This window comes from Rhinopithecus roxellana, chromosome 7 (genome assembly GCF_007565055.1).
Source record: "Rhinopithecus roxellana isolate Shanxi Qingling chromosome 7, ASM756505v1, whole genome shotgun sequence".
Classification (NCBI taxonomy): Eukaryota; Metazoa; Chordata; class Mammalia; order Primates; family Cercopithecidae; genus Rhinopithecus; species Rhinopithecus roxellana.
In genome coordinates this window covers 152258394-152267884 of record NC_044555.1, presented here as the reverse complement: position 1 = coordinate 152267884, position 9491 = coordinate 152258394, and the positions used below count along the sequence as shown (strand labels likewise).

Sequence of the window (9491 nt, the reverse complement as noted above, 5' to 3'; positions counted from 1 at the left end):
TGTGTCAGTAGGATTGGTAACAATTCTTCTTTAAATGTCTGATAGAATTCAGGAATTTTTTGTTGGCAATTTCCTATTATAGACTCAATCTGGCTTATTGCTATTGGTCTCTTTAGAGTTTCAATTTCTTTCTAATTTAATCTAGGAGTGTTATATTTTCCAGGAGTTTATCCGTCTCCTCTAGATTTTCTAGTTTGTGCATATAAAGGTGTTCATAGTAGCCTTGAATGATCTTTTGTATTTTTTTTTTTTTTTTTTTTTTTTTTTGAGACGGAGTTTCGCTCTGTCGCCCAGGCTGGAGTGCAGTGGCCGGATCTCAGCTCACTGCAAGCTCCGCCTCCCGGGTTTACACCATTCTCCTGCCTCAGCCTCCCGAGTAGCTGGGACTACAGGCGCCCGCCACCTCGCCCGGCTAGTTTTCTGTATTTTTTAGTAGAGACGGGGTTTCACCGTGTTAGCCAGGATGGTCTCGATCTCCTGACCTCGTGATCCGCCCGTCTCGGCCTCCCAAAGTGCTGGGATTACAGGCTTGAGCCACCGCGCCCGGCCAATCTTTTGTATTTCTGTGTTATCAGTTGTAACATCTCCCATTTCATTTCTAATTGAGCTTATTTGGATCTTATCTCTTCTTTCTTTAGTTAATCTTACTAATTGTCTATCAATGTTGTTTATCTTTCAAAGGACCAGTTTTTTTGTTTTATTTATCTATTGCATATTTTTTGTTTTAATTTTATTTAGTTATATTCTGATCTTTGTTAATTTCTGTTCTTCTGCTTGCTGTGGGTTTAGTTTGCTATTTTTTTCTCTAGTTCCTTGAAGTATTTAACACTATGAACATTCTTCTTGGCAGTGCTTTTGCTGTATCCCAGAGGTTTTGATAAGTTTTTTCACTATTATCCTTCATTTCAAATAAATTTTAAATTTCTATCTTGATTTCATTGTTAACCCAAACATCATTAAAGAGCAGATTACTTAATTTCCATGTATTTGTATGGTTTGGAGGATTCCTTTTGGAGTTGATTTCCAGTTTTATTCCACTCTGATCTGAGAAGATACTTGATATGATTTTGATTTTCTTAAATTTATTAACACTTGTTTTGGGGTGTATCATATGGTCTATTTTGAAGAATGTTCCATGTACTGATGAGAAGAATGTATATTCTGCACTTGTTGGGAATAATGTTCTATAAATATCTAAGTCTATTTTTTCTAGTGTATAGTTTAAGTCCATTGTTTCTTTGTTAACTTGCAGTGTTGATTATCTGTCTTGTGCTGCCAGTGGAGTTTTGAAATTTCCCTCCCCTTCTGTTATAACATCCTGTTTCCTTATGCTGGCCCTTTCATACCAGACTTGCTCTTCCTGGCTGATACTTGATGCTTCCACCACCAGTACCTCACCTCCATCTAAGACACGAATTGCTTCTTCCTACCATGCTCCTTTAACTCACTAGAGGCTGGAATATCTTGTCTCTCATAACTATTGAGAAAATTTTTAAAACCTTGAGTTAAAATCTACTCTTTCACTATTGAGGTGGGATAACAGACACAGATAAATGTAGATAAATGTAGCGGTAAAGATAACAAAACAATATTTGTCCCTATAACATGCTACAGTTTAAAAATGACTTAACAATTCTTTGTTCAAGTGAATGCTACTTTCTTCCTCATTAAGGAACATTGTTCTGTAAAATCACAGACCATCAGAAGATTTGCTGTTTGAAATTGTATCAATAAAAATGAGATATCCCACTCTTGCCTAGATAGGAGCTAAGTAACTTTGACCCAGAGAAGCAGTCTTGATTTATAAACCAAATACAGAACTTCACATAAGGAGTTTCCACATTTATTTTAATTTTTTTTCAAGGAAAGATGACCCTGGTTTCACTTTTGCAGTCTATACCAGGTATTAATCCCTTTACACACAGATCTGCTTTGCTTTGATCCTAAAAAATCATGACTTATTGTCATTTTTCTGCTCCACAGTGTTTAGGGACTCAGGTGGGGAAATTTGAAAGTAGGGACAATTCAACAGTTGGAAGTTGGAATTAATGTAGAGACTCCTTCAATCACATATCTTGTGCCTGAGCTAAGATAAATTTTAATATTACAACTGCTTGTTGTAAGAGAGCTTGCACAATCTCTTTACACCTGGTTTGGTTCTCCATAGTATGTCAGCCTCAAAGTACTTGAATTTAGTTAATTTCTCATTGTTCCAACTAGTGTTTCATCGAGCTAAGTAGAAACTGATTGCCTTTTATGAAAGCCTCAAAAACCATGCAGCATCACTTTTCCATATTGTATTCATAGAATGGTCACAAACCTGCCTAGGTTCAAGGGGGAAAAATATAGATCCATCTATCAATAAGAGGTGTAGTATGTCACCACTAAGAAAAGGTTATAAAAGACTTCATTTTGGGCATTCTCTTGTTTGCTTGCTTTCTCTCTCTTTCTTGTATCACTTAATTTGAAGATGAAACAATGTTTTAAGTAGCTCTATTGAAAAGTTAACATGATAAGGAAATTAGCCCTCCTAACACTAGTAACATCAGTGATCTTGCAATTTCCTAAAAGAGCAGGAACCAGAATTAGCCAGTTAAGCTGCTCCTAGATTCCTGACTCACAGAAATTGGATGATAATAAATGCTTATTGTTTTCAGCTTCTAGGTTTGGGAGTAATTTGTTATGCAGCAATGGTGGACTAATATAATTACATAGAAGTACTTTATACAACTGTAAAAGAGAATTCTTTTTTTATTATTATACTTTAAGTTCTAGGGTACATGTGTACAATGTGCAGGTTTGTTGCAGAGATATATATGTGCCATGTTGGTTTGCTGCACCCATCAACTTGTCATTTACATTAGGTATTTTGCCTAATGCTATCCCTTCCCCAGCCCCCCACCCCCCAATAGGCCCCAGTGTGTGATGTTCCCCACCTTGTGTCCATGTGTTCTAATAGTTCAACTCTCACTTATGAGTGAGAACAGGCGGTGTTTGGTTTTCTGTCCTTGTGATATTTTGCTGAGAATGATGGTTTCCAGCTTCATCCATGTCCCTGCAAAGAACATGAACTCATCCTTTTTCATGGTTGCATAGTATTCCATGGGGTATACGTGCCACATTTTCTTTATCCAGTCTATTATTGATGGACTTTTTTTTTTTTTTTTTTTTTTGAGACGGAGTCTTGCTCTGCCACCCAGGCTGGAGTGCAGTGGCCGGATCTCAGCTCACTGCAAGCTCCGCCTCCCGGGTTTACACCATTCTCCTGCCTCAGCCTCCCGAGTAGCTGGGACTACAGGCGCCCGCCTCGTCGCCTGGCTAGTTTTTTGTATTTTTAAGTAGAGACGGGGTTTCACCGTGTTAGCCAGGATGGTCTCGATCTCCTGACCTCGTGATCCGCCCGTCTCGGCCTCCCAAAGTGCTGGGATTACAGGCTTGAGCCACCGCGCCCGGCCCCCGATGGACATTAAGGTTCATTCCAAGTATTTGCTATTGTGAATAGTGCCGCAATAAACACACGTGTGCATGTTTCTTTATAGCAGCATGATTTATAATCCTTTGGGTATATACCCAGGAATGGGATTGCTGGGTCAAATGGTATTTCTAGTTCTAGATCACTGAGGAATCGCCACACTGTTTTCTACAATGGTTGAACTAATTTACACTCCCACCAACAGTGTGAAAGCATTCCTATTTCTCCACATCCTCTCCAGCATCTGTTGTTTCCTCACTTTTTAATGATCGCCATTCTAACTGCTGTGAGGTGGTATCTCATTGTTGTTTTGATTTGCAGTTCTCTGATGACCAGTGATGATGAGCATTTTTTCATGTGTCTGTTGGCTGCATACATGTCTTCTTTTGAGAAGTGTCTGTTCATATCCTTTGCCCACTTTTTGATGGGTTTTTTTTTTTTTTTCTTGTAAATTTGTTTGAGTTCTTTGTAGGTTCTGGATATCAGCCCTTTGTCAGATGAGTAGATTGCAAAAATTTTCTCCCATTCTGTAGGTTGCCTGTTCACTCTGTTGGTAATTTCTTTTGCTGTGCAGAAGCTCTTTAGCTTAATTAGATCCCAATTGTCTATTTTGACTTTTGTTGCCATTGCTTTGGTGTTTTAGTCATGAAGTCTTTGCCCATGCCTATGTCTTGAATGGTATTGCCTACATTTTCTTCTAGGGTTTTTATGGTTTTAGGTCTTACATTTAAGTTTTTAATCCACCTTGAGTTAATTCTTGTATAAGGTATAAGGAAGGGATCCAGTTTCATCTTTCTACTTATGGCTAGCCAGTTTTCCCAGGACCATATATTAAATAGGGAATCCTTTCCCCATTTCTTGTTTTTGTCAGGTTTGTCAAAATCAGATGGTTATAGATGTGTGGTGTTATTTCTGAGGGCTCTGTTCTGTTCCATTGGTCTATATCTCTGTTTTGGTACCAGTACCATGTTGTTTTGGTTACTGTAGCCTTGTAGTATAGTTTGAAGTCAGGTAGCGTGATGCCTCCAGCTTTGTTCTTTTGGCTTAGGATTGTCTTGGCAATGCGGGCTCTTTTTTGGTTCCATATGAAATTTAAAGTCGTTTTTCCCAATTCTGTGAAGAATGTCTGTGGTTGCTTGATGGGGATAACACTGAATCTGTAAATTACCTTGGGCAGTATGGCCATTTTCACGATATTGATTCTTGCTATCCATGAGCATGGAATATTCTTCCATTTGTTTGTATCTTATTTTGTTGAGCAGTGGTTTGTAGTTCTCCTTGAAGATGTCCTTCACACGACGTAGGACATCGCGTGAAGGCTATTTTGATGCTCAGCCTGTTAATTAACAGTCCCTTTGTGCATATATATTATCAACTTTGGTTTGAAATGAATCAGAATGGTATGGAAGCTCACTCCAAATAAACATGAATCACATTAAAGAAGGTTATTTTTGTGTGTTTTTCCCTAAAATGTGCTGTAAGCAGAGATCATTTCACTAGGAAAATACAAAAGAAATTCTGACATGAGGGGTATTGCAGGGTGTTAAAAAAAAAAAATGCTCCAGAGCCAAGAAATCAGCAGATCTAAATCCTAATCTCAATTGCTACTAGTCAGTTGTGTGACTTTTGGCCAGAGACTACCTCTCACTGAAATTCAGCTTCTTTATTATTATAAAAGAGGTCTTATCCATAAAATCTTTGCCCAGATCAATGCCCTGAAGTATTTCCTCTATGTTGTATTCTAATAGTTTAGTAGTGTTACATGTAGGCAGGCTGGGAAGGGTATGGGGAATGAGGGCTAGAGAGAGGTTGATTAACAGATGTAAAAGTAGAGCTAGAGAGGATAAGTAGGTTATAGTGTCATACAGTACTATAGTGTAGCTATAGTTAACAATTATTTATTCTATATATTCAAATAGCTAGAAGAGAGGGTTTTGAATGCTTCCAACAAAAAGAAACGATAAATGTTTGAGGTAATAAATAAGCAAATTACCTGAGTTGATTATTGCATGTTGTATATAAGTATCAAACTATCACACTGTACTCCACAAACATGTACAAATATTATGTGTCAGTTAGCAGTTTTGAAAAGTGGAGATTCAGCTATGTTAGAGACTTTAAAAATTTTTTGAGAAGTTCCCTCATCCCCGTTGCAGGGCATGCAACAGGGGTGTGGTTCGCTTTTTAGACGCCCAGCTGCTCAAATCCCTAGGGGGAGTATGCAGAGGGGCAGGTTGTGGGGAGCATTTTGGACTCTGACCCCAAAGCAGCACCTAGAGTTGAGTGTTTACAGCCCCTGAAGCCCCAGTGGGCATGTGTTACATTATGCTCTTTTAGTTTTGCTGTCTGCAGGCAGCTTGTGTCAAACAGTTTAATTAGACCCTCTGCCTTATTGCAAGGACAGAGGGCTTTCTGTATCTCAGGTCCTTGCCCTAGTGAACTGGAAAAATTGAATCACACATGGGCTTGGAGGATGGGTGCAAGGTTTTATTGAGTGGTGGAGGTAGCTCTCAGTGAGACAGATGGGGAGCTAAAAGGGGAATGGAGTGGGAAGGTGGTCTGCTCCTAGAGTAAGGCCGCCCAGCAGCCAGATTCTCTTCTGACTGCCCCTGACTGAATTCTGTGTCATCCCGCCTCAATGACCTGCCAGTGTCTGCTGGTGTCTGTCGCTGTGCTCTTCTGGTCCTATTGATGTCCAGCTGTTTGTGTCTACGCCCATTAGGGTCTCTGGTATTCATGGGCACAGGATGGGGGGTGTGACGGTCCAGAGTCATCTTGGAAAATGCAACATTTGGGCATAAAAACAGGAGTGCCTGTTCTCACTTAGGTCTGTGAACACAGGCCTGAGGGTGGAGGCCTTACCAGGGACCCCATCCTTCTCTACCTAGCACTTCCCTGTCCCCTTCCATGTGAATGATGGAAAATATATTTTACAGTATAGTTGAATGCCTATATATGAATATATGCATCTAGATTTAAATGGAAGTTTTCTGATACAATACTTTATCCATTTTACATGAGAGCCACTTTAATATTATTTTGTTTTATTCTCTCCCATAAAAATTCCATTAATCATGATTATTAAGTTGAATTCATGAATTGTAGTTGGAAACACTGGACCTTAAAAAAACACTGTCTATAATTCCATGATTCTAAATAAAGAACATGATTCTAAGTAAAGAAGAAATCTTATTAAGGGGATTAGATCTGGCTACACTAAAAATAGTCTATTAAGAAGTAGAGGTAAGAGTGAAAGTAAATTGCCATATCTAGGGCAAAATAATATAGTGATGACAGATGAAAGTCAAATAGACATTCAAACAGTCACTAGGCTGTTCATTAATATGTTTGATTCATTGTTTGTAAGGTAGACCAGAATAAAGAGTACTAAAAAATCCAATCAAATTCATAAGGTGTACTACCAAAATGGAACTTATTAATTTACAACCATATACAATAATACGTTCATGGTTCTGCCACTTAGTACCTGGCTGAACATGGCCAAGTTATGTTTGTAATCTTTGTTATTGTCATCATAAGGATATAATGAAAGTCAAATGAAATAGTAGCTGTAGGAAAGCTTTGAAAACTATGAAATAATGACAGTGATCACATGTATATAGCATATACAACCATAATAATAGCTTCCGTTTATTTAGGGATTACTCATTCCAGACACTGAGTAAAAACATTTAAGTGCATTTTCTCATCTAATACTCACAACAGCCTTTTAAGATGTGTACAATCATTATACATATTTTACAGATAAGAAAATAGAGAATAGAAATCACATAAGTTACCCACAAACTACTTAGGTAATATACACATTGTTTACTCTGTAGAAAGTTAAAGCAAAAATCCTTAATCCAATCTGTATGTGCACACATACACACACAAACCTACTCATCCACTAATCTCCTTCTTGAGATTGAATGTAGTTCACTTAGTCACACTGGGCAAAAATCTGAGAGTCAATCTTGATTGCTCTTCTTGCCTTATATCTACATCCAATCCCATCACCAAATTCTGTTGCTGCTATATATTTAAAATATAAGCAGACTGCAACCACTTCTTACTTCCACTGCTACCTCACTAGTCTAAGCCATCACCATCTCTTTCCTAGATTATTGAAAACTTCCACTTTTGCTCTCAACTAACTGCAGTCTCTACACAGCAGTATAAATAATCAACCCCACTTAAAGCCTTCCAATGCCTTTCTATTATAGGTAGAATAAAATCCAAACTGCATACCCACAAGGCTCAAGAAGATCTAGCTCTTGTTGACCTCTCATACCTCATATCATACAATGCCTCCCACATGTCCAACACTCTTCAACCAGACTGACCTTGCTCTGTTCCTCTCATATATAAAGTTCTTTCCTACCTTAGGTTCTTTGCATCTGCTGTCCCCTATTCCTCAAATATTCTTTATTTATTTATTTATTTATTTGACTATTACAAAAGTTTATTTAACAAAAAGTCTAATATGAAAATGTATATGACCTAATTTTTACATCATAGTAAAACAGGCCCTATGGAGAGAGGACATGGGTTTCTCTGCTGAAGAGCCATTATTTATACTCGTTCCAAGGCTTCTAAAATGATGATACTATTTCCTCGTATTACCACCATTCCAATATTGTTCTGTTGCCCACTAGTCACCATCTCCACACATTCATCTATCACAAGGTTCATAAAGGGATCAAATCCCTGTAATATTCCTTGGACATGTCTGCCACCATTTAATTTCAATGATAACTTCTTGTCCATAAATTTTTTCAACTCGGGAGGGTGAGCTTTGCTCATGGCGTATACTCCACCGGCTCACAGATGCCTTGGAACGGAATAAATATTCTTTATTAATATCTTAACATGTCTTGCTTCTTCTTATCATTTGAACCTCAACCCAAATACTATATCCTCAAAGAGGTCTGTATTCATCTCCCTAATGATCTCCTCCCATCCCCTTATCCAGTGATTGTCTATTACATTACTTGGTTTTATTGTCATCATAGCAGTTATCATTATCTAACTTTTTCTTGTTTAATTTTTATATTTTGTATTCTTTTGCTGTAATGTATGCTCCACTAGGGCAGAGATGTTGATTGTCTTGTTGAATGTTGTATCCCTAGAACACCCAAAATCTTAGAATATGCCCAGCGTAGTGCGTATTTGTACAATATCAGTACATATTCATTGAATGAATGAATGAATGAATGAATGAATGAATGAACCAAATTATAACCTGGAGAGTGACCATTAAGCCCAAAATCAAAGCAGTACTGGTGTGCTGGATGACGTTATTTGACTCGTTGAATAATTCATATGCTCCATTAGAAAAACAACATATACCCCTTCCATCATGCAGATAAATCTATGAAGGGGAATTGAATACTTAGGTCAGCTGGTGAGGTCACTCTCCACTTTGGAAAGGTCTTGAGAGACATTGGAAAATTGTCCCTTTTTGGATGTAACCCTTCCTAAATTTCTTACAAACATAGATCTTTTCTGTTTATACATAATCTCTTTTCATGAAGCATAAAGCAATTGATTGGGGCACAGCTATTGATATACATATGTTTCTGACACTGTTCTCTGGGCACCTTGATTTAAATTTAGATATAAATTATTTGGTCTTTCATTTATTAAGTGTTGCTTTGGGCATATTATTGTCAGTATTTTAAAAATGTTCACATTTAGAAACATTACCTTGGAAGATTCATTTTTTTAGTCAATAGGTGTGTTTTTGTTTTCTTTTGTTTTGTTTTTGAGTGTCTGTCAAGGGCTAAACCCTCTTGTACGTGCCAGTGATGCAGGAGTGACTAAGAGAGAACGTCTCATTTCATATGGTATTCTTGCTGCTGTTTATCCCATGAACTAATTACATTAATGTGTCCACAAACCAAATGCCCTGTGCTGAGCTAAACTACTTTATAACACTATCAAAATAAGGTGCTTAGAGGCAAGGAAACTGGGTTTAATGGGAGACATCTAGCCACCCTAAGGAAAAACAGACAAA

The 9491-nt window shown here is 37.8% G+C and overlaps 1 pseudogene; it reads right to left on the bottom strand.

The window, feature by feature from the left end:
- Positions 1-8047: 8047 nt before the first annotated feature.
- Positions 8048-8281, bottom strand: LOC115898581 (annotated as a pseudogene).
- Positions 8282-9491: the final 1210 nt, after the last annotated feature.